Here is a 16,437-nt window from a genome sequence, read left to right as displayed (position 1 = left end):
TTTAAGGTGTCCGATGTGTGTTTTGATTTGATCCATTTTTATATTACAATATGATTCCCACCTTAGCGTTGGCTAACATCTCTGTCATGTCCCATATATATCATTTCCTTTTTTGTGGTGGGAATGAGACTTTTTTTTTTTAAACAAAAGAAGTAGTAAAACTTTTCTGTATGTGTGTGTGGGGGGGGAATGAGCCAGTGGATGGGCAGGGCTGAAGGTGCTGTCTCTCGAGGGGCTAGTCCTAGCAGTGAAGTCCCTGAAAAGTTGCCAGGGGATGGGGCCCTCAGCACACGTGGAGACTGACTGTTGTTATGGGAACGGACACTTTGTGCTATCACAGGAAGGAAGGAGGTGGCGGTTTATAGACAGCGTTTCATGACTTGCTTTACTGTTTAAGGAGGGTTGGGTAGAAGCTAGAAGAGGTGAGCGCTGCCAGACAGCTGGGAGATGGGTGCAGAGTGAGGGTCCGGAGGGCTTACGGGCACGACCCAGTTGGAGGGCCAGGCAGAGAGGGGCGGTGAGGTTGGTGAACATGAATTTATGAATTTCCCCAGTGTAGGTTTGGTATACTCTCTTTGAATGTAGGTAACTATAAATGACGCTTTTTATGAAGTAAGATTATTGGCTTTAATTTTTGATCCATATCTGGTCCTACACCAGAATTGCCTGTCTCTAAATATCTAAGTAACCATCACTACTTTATCTCTCTCTCGCACGCGCGCACACACACACGCACACACACACACTCTTAAATGTTTATGAGAAGATCACGTATATCTCAGATACTTCATATTCATGGTACGATAGGAGGACAGTGTGTAATTTTCAGTCTTCGATTAATTGCAGTTTAGATATTTTAACAGAGGATGGATTTATGTCCTTGTCTTGGTGGCTGCGATTACTAAAAGGAGGTCACTTTCCCCCAAATTCCTAAGAATGGTGCAGAAATTCTTTCAAAGGCGACTTCACTTCTGACCGTATCCTTTTATGAATACATTTTTGATCCTTTTATCTTGAAGTGTGTAATACAAATCTAGTCGTACTGCTACATAAAAATTATATCGGGAAATCAGATTTATGGATGTGTGCTTTTTATTTGATATTTAATAATGCCCTAAGGCAGGTAATTCAAATTTTTATTAAAGTGAAATGACTTGACAGTCAGACTTTGAATTTAATGCATGAATGTTTCATTTAAGCTCTTGGAACTGAAAAGGAAAAAAAACCTTTTTTTCTGATAGTTCTCTAAAAAATGTTCAAAATAATTCAGATTTATTTTAGCTACACTTTACTAAAATAACTTTAGTTTTTGGACTTAAAATGACATTTATTTTTGCATGACATGTCTAGACATCTGGAGGGTTTTGATAACCAAGACTTATTACTCCCATGAATTATCTGTGACTTTTTGTATTACCATTTAGGAAGTATGAGCTATGGTTTTGGACTTGTTTAAAGAGTTAGCACATAAGTCACCCAGGTGCAGGGCTAGTTCAGATTTCTAGGAGCCAGTTTACCCACTGAACTTTCTTTACGCTGCAGGAGAACCAAATCTTAATAACAAACCAAAATAAAACCAAGCTTTATGTCCAGTTTCCTTGCTGCCCTTGGCATGATAATATTGGCGCTACGCTTCCAGTGAAATGATTATTTGCCTGTCTGTTTCATTAGCTATTAACCAGTTTTTAGAAAGCTATGCTGACTGTTCAAAGATTTGCCTGCTTCCCCGTGACTCGAATATTCTCAAACTGCACACATGTTTACAGTAACTGTAGTTAATTATAATTATTTGCTGTAAAAACCAACGCCACAGAGCTCTTTAAATACCTCCCTGTAAACAGGTAAATAAATAGCCTACATTTCTTGGCAACATTATTTCCAGTTACATTAACAATTTATTTCTTTGTGAGATCTGTTATTTACATAAAACCGTGTTTCTTGAGTTGATTTAGCTTTAGAACAAAACAATATGATTAAACAACATATATTTTAGCCGTAGAATTAATATAATTATGAATAAAAAATGTTTTCTCCAGAAAAAAAATGTAACCTCCCTTACCCTCCTTAAAAGGGGAAAATATGTGTGCTCCAAATAGATGAGGAGAAAAAAAAAAAAAAAACCGAAAAAAGGAAGAAAAAAAAAGAGGGTTATTAAACAAGTATCTGATCCCTGTGTCAAACTTACACTCGTATTTGGGCAAAGACCCGTTTTGGGTCTTTGAGTCACATTCAGACTGTACTGAACTCTTCCCCATGTATACTTTTGCAATTAATAATGTTCTCTTCTTAGCTTTAATAAATGCTATAGCTAACATCAATTTCATAGCAGCTTTCTTTTATAACCTAACAGAGTTGGAGGTTAAAAAAGACTAAGCCATTATGGAAAAGGAGGGGATTTGTGGGAAAGGGATAATGTCAACTCTGAATGACCAAGTAGGTAAAAGCTATTATCCTTTCAGGATAAATGGAAAGCTCAGAGCCGTATTTTCAGTCAATAGAACTCGGACTGACTTCACTCCAATAATTTACTATGATGCACAGCATTAGGGTGAGAAACGAAAGCTTGATGGTAGAGCTATTTTCTATTTACTGTATCCTATAGAATTGCCCGAAAATGAATGGATTTCCTAAAGGTTCTCAGTATGATTTCAGGAAAAGGCCAAAATACCAAGGGTGGTCAACCCATCTGTTATGTTTTGATTCTGTGATACAAAAATTGTTCTTAACCCAAGAATGAAAAGTATCAAAGCTGTATAGACATTTCTTCGAGATTAGTAAAGAAGGAAAATAATCCCTGCTTCCGTATCTGTCCTTTGTTTCTTTTTTCACTATTAGAAAGGTTAATTTATTGTGGGTAAAAATTCCTGAATGATTTATTCCCCTCCCCACCCATGAATTTAAACAAAATTGTGTTTGGGAGGAAGGGAAGAGAACATCTTGCAGTCATGGGTCAGCTTTTATGTTGACCATTAATATATTATGATACCCTAAATATAGTAGTTTTCATGATTTTAAACTTCATATATTTTCCATAAGAAAATCACCCAGACCAGGTTATCTCCTCTAAACATGTAGTATTATGTCTTTTTCCTCATGGATGCTCATTTTTGGTAATTTCCTCAAGCCAATTTTTAAATTTTATTTTTCCAGTTTGAGACTTACTAAGAAAACATTGTTCACAAAGAAGCGTTCATTTCAGTTTCTTCCTCATTTACTGTCTGTCCTTTCCAGTTCCTCTTTTCCAGGATGAAGTTCATAGAGACTTAGGAAAGCAGATTCATCATAGACCCAGGGAACTGTGAAAGCCCAGCACACAAAGGGACCTTCCTGGAGGCCACTTGCTGTTGGAGTCCGCGTGCCTCAGCCTGTGGCGCCTCCTCTCTTTGTAGGTGGATCATCTACACCCACAGCCTCTGTTACCACCAAAGGCAGATGACCCTCTCATTTATCTGCCGACACCAGGTCTCTCTGTTAAGTTCTAGAATCGGATGCCCAACCGTTTGCCTCACTTTTCTTTTGGATGCATCAGAGGCGTCTCACACTCAATACATAAAAGATTGAATATATGATCGTCCTTCGCAGACTTGGCTTTCTTCCAGTTTTCTTAGGAATTCAAGTCATACTTGACACTTCTCACCTCACCTCACCTCACATTTCCAGTTGATCGTCCAGTTCACAGATTCGCCTTTGGATAGCTCCCAAATCCATCACAACCCATAAAGTTAGCATCAGCTCTCACCTGCGCTGTTGCAGGAACACCCTTCTCTCTTCTACATAGGATTGTGGAAGAAAGATTTGTAAAAATAAAAGACATGGGTGACAGAGAGCCCTCAAACTTGCGCGTCAACTCTGATTGACTGATATGAGCTGTCTAGAGTGTTGAGAAGGATTCTGCATCCATGGCTAAGTGCAGTGCGAAAGGGTGACAGGACTCACTGGCGACATCTGTCGCTGGGGGCTGGTGGCGGTATTGTAGTTCGTTAATCCCATCCACAGTGGAAGGTTGGGTGATTGGCATCTGACTTAAATGTCTCAGTTGTGAAGTTGCAGAGTCTTGAATGGGTTTTGGAAAATTGACCTGTGTTACATCTACTGATACGTAGCTGGATGTTAGCAGTTATCGAGGAAATACAGAAACATGATGAAAAGACTGAAGTCCCCTGATCAACCTTCTTTTTAATATTTTCATTTTCTTTTGTATTAGTTACTAATCGTAACTAAACATAGCAAATAGCTTACATATAAAACCTAGGAGATCTGAAATCTCAGCATAGAAATGAAATGGCATGAGGGTGATGGAAGGATCATGGCCTGAGAGTGGAGGAACTTGCCTGCTCCAGGCCCTTTGTTAGGAATGGAAGCCATCTCCTGAAGAAGGGAAAACGGTTTGTTAAAGAAGAAACCAGGTAAGGGAAAAGTAGATACTGACATGCCACCCACAGGGGTGAGAAACAGTGTATTTTAAAGTATTAAAAAAAAGCCATACCAAAAAATTGTCAATTTAACTATATAGGTCTTAGAGATATTTATATGTTAGTACAAATAGATTTGCCATATTCTTTCAACTACTTCATTTTTTAAAAATTGAAGTATAGTTGATTTACAATGTTGTGTTAGTTTCAGGTGTACAGCAAAGTGATTCAGTTATACGTATATCTGTTCTTTTTCAGATTATTTTCACTTATAGGTTATTACAAAACTTTGAGTATAGTTCCCTGTGCTATACAGTAGGTCCTGTTGGTTAAGTATTTTATATATAATAGTGTTTATATCTTAATCCCAAACTTCTAATTTATTCCCCCCCCTTCCCCTTTGGTAACCATAAATTTGTTTTCTATGTCTGTGGATCTACTTCTGTTTTGTAAATAAGTTCATTTGTATCATTTTTTTAGATTCCACATATAAGTGATATCATATGATATTTGTCTTTCTCTCTCTGACTTACTTTACTTAGTATGATAATCTCTAGGTCCATCCATATTGGTGCAAATGGCCTTATTTCCTTCCTTTTTATGGCTGAGTAATATTCCACTGTATACATAGACCACATCTTCTTTATGCATTCCTCTGTTGATGGACATTTGGGTTGCTTCCATGTCTTGGCTATTGTAAAGAGTGCTGCAATGAACATTGGGGTGCATGTATCTTTTCGAATTATAGTTTTCTCTGGATATATGCCCAGGAGTGGGATTGCTGGGTCATATGGTAGTTCTATTTGTAGTTTTTTAAGGCACCTCCATACTGTGGTCCGTAGTGGCTGCACCAATTTACATTCCCACCAACAGTGTGGGAGGGTTCCTTTTTCTCCACACCCTCTCCAGCATTTGTTATTTGTAGACTTTTTGATGATGACCATTCTGACTGGTATGATACTTCAGTTTTAATTAAACAAACATGCCAGTGAAAACTTGTTTTGGTAGCATACAAAGCTGAAATAGTCTAGACAATGCCCAATATCTTGGACAGAGTCTGAAATATTTGTTGGATAATATGGAGGTTTCTCCAATCAAGAAATTTGCCACTATGTAACACCATTCTCAAAGTAAATTAACTGTTCAAACAATAAAACCACGTTGGTTTTGGATGGGTCTGTTTTCTATCACAGTACTTCTTTAAATGCCTGCAAAATTTCTGAATTCTTATACTTTATACATAAAGGTCTTTAAGGCTTGTCTGCAGAAAATATTTTCAGACGCATCTTAGAAGCATGGAGTCGAGCTGGATCTCAAAAAGTTATTTAATCTAGTCTTCTGCCTGAAAAGGTCTTCAGCTAAATTATTATAGATGATTGGTCCCCACATCTAGAAACAAACAAGCAAACAAACCTTCATTGTATGAGGTACCTACTTCAGAGGTTCTCCTACTCCTGCATAATGCAAAAGGGAAAAAAAAAAAAAAAGAACCTCATGAAACACTCTCCTGGTAAAGTAAGAACTGAATTGGAACACCATTTTGATAGTAATATTTTTTATGGTTTGCCATAAATGAATATTTTTGATGAATGTAACCAGTTGTATTCCAAGTATTCCAAGATTTATGTTTTTCTTGTGTTTGCAGCGTGTGAGAGCTCCTGTAACCTTTTACAGTGCAGAGAAACTCACGTAATTATTCACAAATATGAGTGTTCATTCTGATTTTAGTATGGGTACAGCCAGTGGTTCTCTAATGGTACCATTTCTTTCAAGAATGATTACATTTAGTGGGTCCCAGCAATTAAATCACTATAATGAGAAATAAAAGATTGTAAATAAGAATAACAATGTTATTAATCATCTAAATTAGTCACTTATGGCACATTCCTGGACCTGAAATATTTCCATAGGATATAATGCTAAAATCCACATTTACTTATAATTAGACACAATACAAAGCTTCTCTCGTTATAATAGTTGCCCAAATCCCACTTCAACTTAATTTCATTGACTTTGATTTCTGGACTGAAAGCATTAAGCTTGAACTTAGTGAAAAATGTATAATATGTGCATTCAATTAAGAAGTAATTAGATATTCAATCACCCTTACAGCACACTAGGGATTAGGGAAGGAGGAAGAAAAATGTGACGTGCTGTAGTGTATGACACAGTTTTGTTAATTAGTGTACTGCTAATTGAGGTTGAGAAAGTGTCAGAATAGTGTAACATAGGTTTACTTGTGAAGAACTTTAAAAGCTAAGTTTAGTGTTTTATGATACTTTGATGCAGAGTTGTACAGAATATACCAAACAATCTGATGTGTCCTTGAGTTTCAGTTAAAGTTTACACATCCATTCTAAGTGACACATACTAGTGAGTGACGAAGGGGAAAGAACAGCTGCTTTTTTATGTTTCCGACCCTCTGCTATATTTTATCTCATTTAATCCTCAAAACGATCTTGTGAGGCATGTGCTTTTATTTCCATTTTAGAGATGGAGACCCTGAGGCTGAGAGGGGTTGAGTAACTTGTTCAGGGTCACAGTCAGTACAGGGCAAAGCCAGGGTTCACACCCAGGTAGGTTTCACTGCAAACCTTGAGCTCTTTTCACTACGCCTTTCAAATAACAAAGGGCAAATAATTATGAAGTCCTTGTATATCTTTGTCTCCTTATCTCTTTAGATAAGTTCCTGGGAATGAGATTTCTAGGGGAAAAGGACACCTGTGTTTTCATTTTTGGTATCACATTGCTAATAGTCTCCCTAAGGGTTAATGCTAATCTATGCTTGCACCATGGATTGAAGGTATTTTCGCCCTTTTTAAAATCAATCACTCTGTATACTTTCCGCCTCTTTGTCATCTCCTTTTTACTCCTCACCTTCTCGAAATTTGTTCATCTCCGTTTACCTATTGAAATTTCTGCGGCAAGAGTAACCCCTTTGATTTCTCTGAATATGATACATACTCATGGCAGAAAATTCAAAACAGTACAGAACAAAATGAAGCAACAAGGATCTCTCAGACACTCCTCTCGGTGACAGTCACCATGAACACTGGGGTGAACGTGGAGGTCCCCCCATAGCTCAGTGGGGGATGGCTTAGGTTCCATTCTGACTCCACTGGTTGTTAGTTGTGTGACCTTGACAAAGTTCCTAATATCTCTAAGTCTCTTTTTTCATCACTTAAAAGAAGGCCATAGTAGTACCTACCTCATAGGGTGGTTGTGAAGATACAGTGAAGTAATGCAATTAAAGTGCTTACCGTGTTTTTGGTCCACAGTGTTAGGTATTTAATAAATGTTACCTTTATCATTATTTTTGCTCTTTTGATCTCTCTTTTTGCATATCTCTCATAAGCACAACTAGACACACATATAATGTTCCTCATGGGATTATATTATGCAGGATATTTTTCTATCTGCTTGTTTGATGTATCTTTTCACGTCATTCAATAGATACGTGTGTACATTTTAATGATTGTACATAAGTTGACTTTAATTATGTACCAAAGTTTATCGAGTGTTCCTCTATTATTGTACATTTTAGGTCATTTTCAGACTTTGCTATAATCAACAGTACTGTGGTTAACATATGCATTTATTTCCTTAAAAACTTCTTAGTAGCGAGATTACTGGGTCAGAGAGTTTTCATTGTAATACTATATATGTGCAAATTGCTCTAAGAGTTGTATCCCTTTATGTTTCCACTGACCGTGTGTCCAAATACACATTTTTCTTCACCTTCACTGACATTGAGTATTTTCAAATTTCTTATCATTGCCAATCTGATTAGAAATGATTCTGTTACATTTTGAATACTTGGTTTTATCCTTGACTTTCCTGTTCTGTTCCATTAATCTGTCTGTTCATGAGCACCACCCACTGTGTTTGTGACATTGGTGTATATTTCAGTGTTTGGTAGGACAAGATCCCTTATTAATCTCTTCTGCAGAATTTTCTTCTTTCCATGTGTTTAATTCTTCCAGATAAGCGATAGGATCATTTTACCAGAAGGATTGAAGTAAAGAATAAAAGAGAGGGTGAGAAAAAGGGAATGAAAGAAAGAGAAAAAGGAAGAAAAAGAATCTTGCTAGAATTTTTGATTCGGATTGCCTTGAGTACTTAGAGTAATTTAAGGAGAATTGATATCTTTACAATGTTGAATCTTTCTATCAAGGATCAGTGCATAGGTCTATGCTTATTAAAGTTTTTTTTAATGTTCTTTAGATGTTGTATAGTTCTCTCCTCTGAATGAATTTGCTACAGGATGTGCATTTGGACTTTGGAGTCAGCCTGGGGTGTGGCTTGATTGGGAATATAGCACTTTCACCTCCTGCTCCATGGTTTGGGCAAATTATTGATATTCTTTCAGCCTCAGTTTCCTTGTCTGTGAAATAGGGATACTAAGAGTCATACCTCCTAGAGGTGTTGTGAGGATTAAACAAAATATGGTAAAATGCATAGCATTCAACAAATGTGAGCTATTACTATTATTATTGTTGTTTTGTACTCATCAATTTTGATCAGTGTCATTTTTCACTACATTTTTATATTGGTTAATATTTATTCAATGAAAAAATAATTGCTTGGCTTTGTCCTTGGTTTTCTTATTTGACCTTTCATATAGTTTCCAGTGACATTTTAGTTGATTGTTTGTATTTTCTAAATAGACCCTGGTCACATCTGTAAATAATGACAATTTCATCTTCTCCTTTCTAATTTTACTAGTTCTTATTTTATTGCACCCTCCAGAACTCCCAGAATAATGTTAAATAATTAGCAGTGATATCTGGTTTCCCTTTCTTATTTCGGATATGCCTGGATTTCTATTTCCAAATCCTGTGTTATGTTTCCCACCCTGTGTCCTTTAAATCTTCAAAAGCAGTTGACACTCTTGGCCTTCTCCTTCCTCTTTCTCCTTTTTCTGTTTATTTTCCTTCCTCCTGACCTGATACTGGTATTAGTGGGTGTGTTGAAAGAGAAGGTTCCTATCTTACCCTTGCTTGTAAAGGAAGGACATTTATTTTTAACCTTCTGTTCAGTGTATGGCAGTATTCTGGGGACTGTGTGCAAATATACACATTATCAGCATAGACTCCCCTGAGGAGCTTATAGCCTGGTGTTGGGAGCGAATCAGGTAACCCAGCTAACTCCACATCCAAGCAGCATGAGAAAAAACTGCCCCGAGAGCATTCGGAAAGAGTTCTCACGTCTAGCATCTCGCTATTTCTTAAAAGACTCTTCTTTTGGAGATTTTACACTGGATTATCTTACTTAAAGAGGGACGTGGCAGTGGGTTATCAATTAGCTGAGCCAAAGTCACTGGAACTGAGGTCAGCCCTGTGACCTGCAGCAGCCTTTGTGAAGGACACGTGGGCACATGTGCTTTTTAAATTTTTGATAGCTTTGTAGGAAATTCTCCAATGGTGATTTGATTTGCACTCATCCCCAGGGGTCTCTTCACAGAAGATCATTTAAGGTTCAGAAATAGTCACATGAAAGATGGCATCTGTTATAATTATATTGAAATAGCTTTTGATTTAGAAGACTTCTTAGGATTATGGCCTTACTTCAAGGTCTCATTATGAACAATGATCACTGGATAATAGAACATTTCCTTTTATAGTTAAGCTTTCTTATTATTTATATATAGATAAATGGGTATTTGGGAGGAGGTCCCAAAGGGGAGAAAGTCAGCCTGATTACCTTTGTGTATTCCGAGTGTCATTTCTTTATCCAAATAATAGGAAATCTGGAGAGAGAGCAGAGAAATTTTAGGAGAGGACCAGCAACAAAATCATTCAAAACACTTTTTCAGAACTCAGGGACATAAATTTACAAATTGGAAAGACACACTGAATTTCCAGGGCAGTAGATCAAAATGCACCCACACCAAGGCACTATCATCGTGAAATTTCTGAACGTGGAGGGAGAAGTTACAGGGAGGAAAAAACAAGTCAGACTCAGAGAACCTGGAGTTTAAATATCAGTCTTCTCAACAGCAATACTGGAAGCTAAAAGCCAGGGAAGAATGACCTTCAGAATTCTGAGAGAAAGTTGGAGCCCACCTACAATTCCTCACCCAAACTTTCAATAGTCATGTTCAGATATCAAGGTCATTAAAAATTTATTTCCCAGGAAGCTACTGGAAGATGTGCTTCACCAAAATGGCATAAACCAAGAAAACAGATGTGGGATCCAGGAAACAGGAGAGCCGACAAAGGAGAAAGGCAAAGGAGATTCCCAGAATGATGGTGAAGTGAGGTAGCCAGCATAGAGGATGTGAGTCCAGATGTGAGCAGTTGAGAAGGTTCTAGAAGAGCTTCCTCCAGGAAGGCGAAGTTGATAGACTGCATGATGTGTCTTAACTTCTTGAGAGGAGAGTCAGACAACTGTAGGTAGTTTTGGATTGAGGATGTAGGTGGAAAAAACTCAAGATAATGATTCACTCCAGAGTAAACAAGTTGTGCAAGAAAGGAAAATTAATGATATATTAATACATGTAGTTCTGTTCTGAATAATATTTACATCATCACAATGATAGAAATCAAATACTGATCCAACCCAAATTATTATATAACTGTGTTGGGAGGGTGGAGTGAAGGGAAGGGTTTACAGTGTGTGAGTGGTGTGTGTGTGTGTGTGTGTGTGTGTGTGTGTGTGTGTGTGTGTGTAGAGAGGTAGGGGCTGATAGGAGGAAAGAAGGTCAAATGACATTCTCCATAGGGAAAGTTGACAGACAATGCTAAAACTGAAAAGGAGTAATGCAATCATACTGATTAGCTCTATAGTATTAATAAAATAATCAGCTCAAAGAGTTGAGGACCAAAGTGGTGGCATATGGGACGGGAAACTGATAGTTTTCATAATACACCCTTTAGAACTACTTAACCTTTTCAACTACGTGCATGTATAATATTGATACAAATAAAAACGTTAATAAAAATGTTAAAAATTTAACTTTTTTTTTTAAAGCTCTTTCTGTACTCAGCGTTTTTTTTTTTTAGATGTTGCGGGTAGGAGTTTATTAACTAATTAATTTATTTTTGCTATGTTGGGTCTTCGTTTCTGTGCGAGGGCTCTCTCTAGTTGTGGCAAGCGGGGGCCACTCTTCATCGTGGTGCGTGGACCTCTCACTATCGCAGCCTCTCTTGTTGCGGACAGCAGGCTCCAGACGCGCAGCCTCAGTAGTTGTGGCTCACGGGCCTAGCCACTCCGCGGCATGTGGAATCCTCCCAGACCAGGACTCGAACCCGTGTGCCCTGCATTAACAGGCAGACTCTCAACCACTGCGCCACCAGGGAAGTCCCAAAATTTAACTTTTTATACAAGTAAAAACGTAAATAAATGACAGGAGCAATTGCTACTGTCATTTTGTTATACTTTTTAATGTATGTACGCACGCATGCGTGGGCACACACGCACGTACACAGACATACATATGTGCATTTTCTTGGAGTGTTTGCTTTGAGCCAAATGTTGTGTTGGGCCTTGGGAACACAGTGCAGATGAGATCAAGTATGATTCCATCCCACGAAAAATTTCTCTGAAGTGCTGAAAAGTAAATGTCAAACACATGCTGTAGAAAATAATAGGCCATACCGTAGTTCAGTTTTCATTTAGTGAGATGTCTGTAAAATCAACGAAATAGTCACCAGTCACTCAGTTATGTGCCCAGGAGGCACTGTTGTCACGTTATATCTGTGTCGTATTCCATTCTCACACAAACCCTACAAAGTAGGTATTGCTATCTGGGGCTCAGAGGGGCAAATAGATTGCCTAAAATCTTCCAGCCAGTTGGTGGCAGAGCTGGGATTTGAACTTGAGTCTTTCCGATTCCACATCCACACCCCCAGAGTGTGATCAATTGAACTCAGGGACATAAATTTTTTTTGTAATTTTTCCAGCTAATCTGGTATCATGCAGTGAATGAGATCAAGCATCCATCTCTTGTGTGTGGGGGGGAGCTCATAGATCATCCTCAGAGTGCCTTGGCTTTGGGAGGTGACATTTTCTTTGTTTGAACAATGTAAAGGAGAAAAATTCAAGAAGCATAGGGCATTAACTTTAGTTTTCCTGTGAGGGAGGTTTTAACAGTGAGCAACCTAAATTCCCCAGCAGAGTCCACACTCAGGTGAATTAGAATTCATTCTACATTTATTGAGAATCCTGTAAATCAAACCATTAGAGCTTTAAAATGAACAAGACACCTGAGCGCTTGTGCACCTGTTGCACTCTGGTTGTATGTTCAATGTTAAAATGCTTTGGGTAAGACCTGACCTCATGTCATTAGAGTGACTGAATATTTACTTACCTATCTTTTGTCTAATTGATGTTTTAGACCATGGTAGCTTAATTTTTAGAGTAGTTGGGTAAAGCGTAATTGAATTACTTTCATAAACTTGGAGTCTCTGCCTCTAGACCAACCTTTCCCAAATGTGTTCTGCAGAGCATTGGTCCATCAAGACGTTTGTGAAGTCAAGACGTGACTGTCCCGTACATTTGAAGAATCCTGAATATAATCTTCTTCTGCCGATTGACCGCGCACATTAGCATATTAGAGACTGGCATGGTTTTCTTTGAAAGAATCATATTTTACTCTGTGTAATCAGAGTTTCCACAGTATTTTTTGAATACAGATTCATTTTTTCCACCCAACTTCTAGAGTTACGTGGAACACATCTTAGGAAATGGGGGACTCCAGGTATTTTCCTTTTACAAAAAATTCATCCGTGCCGACCTTTAGGCTCCTTTTAAAAGCTCTAAAATGCTGAGGCTTCACAATTTGGATCATCAGCCTGTTTTATGCCAGTCACTTTGATTTGTGAATGTGTTGGGTTATAGTTGTCAAATGCATACACAAACAATGTCCTACTTTACCTTTGAAATCACTTCTGTGAGGCATAATCTTAAAGATTTGGTCATGGTTCACTATCTTATTTGAAATTTTAGTTTGGAAATATGTACCCCAGCATTATTAATGTTTTCCAATAAATTGTTCCAGAAATTATATGTATTTATGTGAACATATGCATACATGTGTGGACATGTATATGTACATATGTACAAGCATATCCACCCACATACCATGTATGAACAATTTTAAAGTATTCCATTGTATCATAATTTATTTTTAATTTTTTTTCACATCTTTATTGGAGTATAAATGCTTTACAGTGTTGTGTTCATTTCTACTGTACAACAGAATCAGCTATATGTACACATATATCCCTGCATCCCCTCCCTCTTGCGTCTCCCTCCCACCCTCCCTATCCCATCCCTCTAGGTCGTCACAAAGCACCGAGCTGATCTCCGTGTGCTATGTATCATAATTTATTAAGGAAGGAAATTATTTAGCTTTTTCTAGTTTTTTTTTGCTTCAGTGAATATCCTTATACATAAAATCTTTGTATGATTAGGTGGTTATATCTCTATGATAAGTTCCAAGAAGTAGAATTCTGGGTGAAAAGTATATGCGCTCTAAATTTTAATAGATATTTGTTGTCCAAAAGATTGGGCTTGTTTATTTTTAGCAACTGTATTAAAGTGTGTTCCCCCAGTCCCATCTCTGGCAGCACGAGTAGATGTATTGAACTGAAATCTTAGCTGATGTTGTTTTCTAAATGGCAAGACTATTAGTTCTCTCAAAATGTACGTTTCATGTGTTCTATACTTATTATTTCCTGATTTATTTAATAGAAATGTCACATTATTTGGGGACTAGGAAGCAGTGGTCTTTGTGCTCAAACAGTTACCATCTGCAGTTATTACACAGGAAATTAATGACAATAACTAAAAGCTTTGTTTTTATTTATTATTATGCATGACGTGTAAATTTTTTGTTTAGAAAACAGTTCAAGCGTTCGTTTATTTATTTTGGTTGAAAATACATGTCTCTATGAAATTTTGCATTAATAGATTCTGCCAGAGAAATAAAATTATGGTAGACTTTGTGGAAAAATTGCAGAGATGACAAGCTTGAGCACGAAGATATTTTTGAAATTTCCACTTTTTCTTATGAAACTTCTCGTTTTTGCTGTCTCGTTGAACTGTAGAAAGACTTTCCAGTCTGCCTTGGAGGAATGTCAGTAACATAATCGGTTCCTTCTCTTTGCCTTAAAGGAGGAAGACAGTGGTCCTATAGTGCCCATGGGTGAGAAACGGAAACTTCGAGCCGCAGCTTCAGTTTATCCTCAAAGCCTGCATTGTTTGTCTTCATCTAATCGAGCTTTAATGGACATCTGTGACAGCTGCCTGTACACATGCTCTAATGAAATATTAGAAATGGCTGTAAATTCAAAAGAAACCCCATATTATGTATCCGCATCACTGCTGCTAGTATTCATATTTTTGCACATACTGTTTATTGCTTATGTGTAGAAGAAATGAAACTAGTTTTCAGAGTTATTATTAATATGAATATATATCATGTATTAATACTGAGGAAAAATACATTTCCAGCGTTCGCAGTCCTTCATTTCCTGTCTCCAACGGAAAATTAACTCATTCAGAAAATAATGTAATTCTTGATAATAAAAAGAGAGTTTTGATCAAGAACAGCATATACAGCTCCAAAATGGAATGTGAAGGATTAGTAAAAAACACATCTCATGTTACTTTGCAACCCTCATACCACGGTTAATGTCAGGGTGATTTGTTATAAAACACGATTTTGGAGTTAATGTAAGAACATAATACTCACTTTATATATTACTTTCTTAGTTAAAGGATTTAATTGATTATACGAATCTAATCATACTTATTTGACATATTAGAAGCTGAGGTTTCTAGGAATTTGAGAAAGGTATAAGAAATAAATAGGCTAAAGAGAAAGTGGATACTTTATTTTATAGCTTTATTTTCCATGATAGAAACATAAATTTAACAGTATCCTATAATAATTTAGTGTTGTACATTTTGTAAGACTTGAAAATATTTTATTTTATAGGTTTCACTTTGGCATATTGAGATCTTTGTTTTGAAGATGAATCATATCCTTATTTTAATTAATTTTAAGTGCTACTGGCAAATTAGAATGTGATAGAATGAGATAATTTATGTAAAGCAGTAGAGTGCCTGGCACAAAGCAAGTACTTAATAAATGTTATTAGTTGTTGTTATAATTATTGTTGTAAAACTAATGACTTCAGTAACGTGTTGCACTCAATTTTGAGGGATTTTGTGATGCAGAATATCTAAGTTAGAAATAGAAAATAATACAGATGGAATAATTATGTGTTGAGAGATTTTAAATGTGTTGGGTAAAGGCTGTAATAATGAAAAGCATTAAATGCAAATAAAAAAAATCTTACTAAGTATCCCTGAAAACAGAAGCTAAGAAGGTTCACGGTGGAGCCTTGGGCAGAGAGAGAAAGGACCAGAGCTGCCCCAGAGAGAGGAAGTGGAGGCGGATGAAGGGTCAGCATCTAACAAAGCCCTGGACCACATGAGGGCGGCATCAGGCAGAGCCTCTGAGAGGTAAAGGCAGTCCCAGGATTTTCCCTTCTTTAGTTTCTTGTATACAAAAATGAAGAAATGGCAAAGCATGGCTACAAAAACTTGGCATATTTAAATACGTATCTTATACACTAAAACTGATACCACGTACTTGCCAGACATTGGCTGCAGGTGTGGCCTCATTTGCAGTTAACATCAAAAGACAAAATCAAAACCCTGTCATGAGTGAGAGGCCAACAGGGCTGCTGGCACTCCTTTGCTAGACCCTGCGTTCAGGCCCTGGGGCTAAACAGTACATGGGCACCCAGTGTCACTGATCCTGATCTGGTTGGCACTGAGCAGCTGGGGACCGTTCTTGGACTTAACTTCTGATGCTTCCTGCAGTCTCCAATCACTTGTCCCTGAAAAATACAAAATAAGCATAACAACAAAAACTAATTCAAATGACTCTCAGGGTAATATCTTGTTGCCCATATTTCCCCTCCAAAATATCTTTTTTAATTGAAGGAATCAAATTTATTTACTGGGTATTTTCTGATTCAAAAGACTGAAATGAACTACTAGGTTCAGC

At 37.3% G+C, this 16,437-nt stretch overlaps 1 protein-coding gene across 1 annotated transcript in view; it reads left to right on the top strand.

Moving 5' to 3' along the window:
• CA8 (carbonic anhydrase 8) overlaps positions 1-15,239 on the top strand; it is an 87,823-nt gene extending 72,584 nt beyond the window's left edge. The window contains exon 9 of the mRNA XM_065895413.1: positions 14,532-15,239. The gene's annotated coding sequence lies outside the window, so the exon portion shown is untranslated. The remainder of the gene's footprint in view (positions 1-14,531) is intronic.
• Positions 15,240-16,437: the final 1,198 nt, after the last annotated feature.

Source organism: Phocoena phocoena, chromosome 17, assembly GCF_963924675.1.
Source record: "Phocoena phocoena chromosome 17, mPhoPho1.1, whole genome shotgun sequence".
Lineage (NCBI taxonomy): Eukaryota > Metazoa > Chordata > Mammalia > Artiodactyla > Phocoenidae > Phocoena > Phocoena phocoena.
Note: the sequence above shows the minus strand (reverse complement) of the source record. Positions and strands in the feature narration are given on the sequence as shown.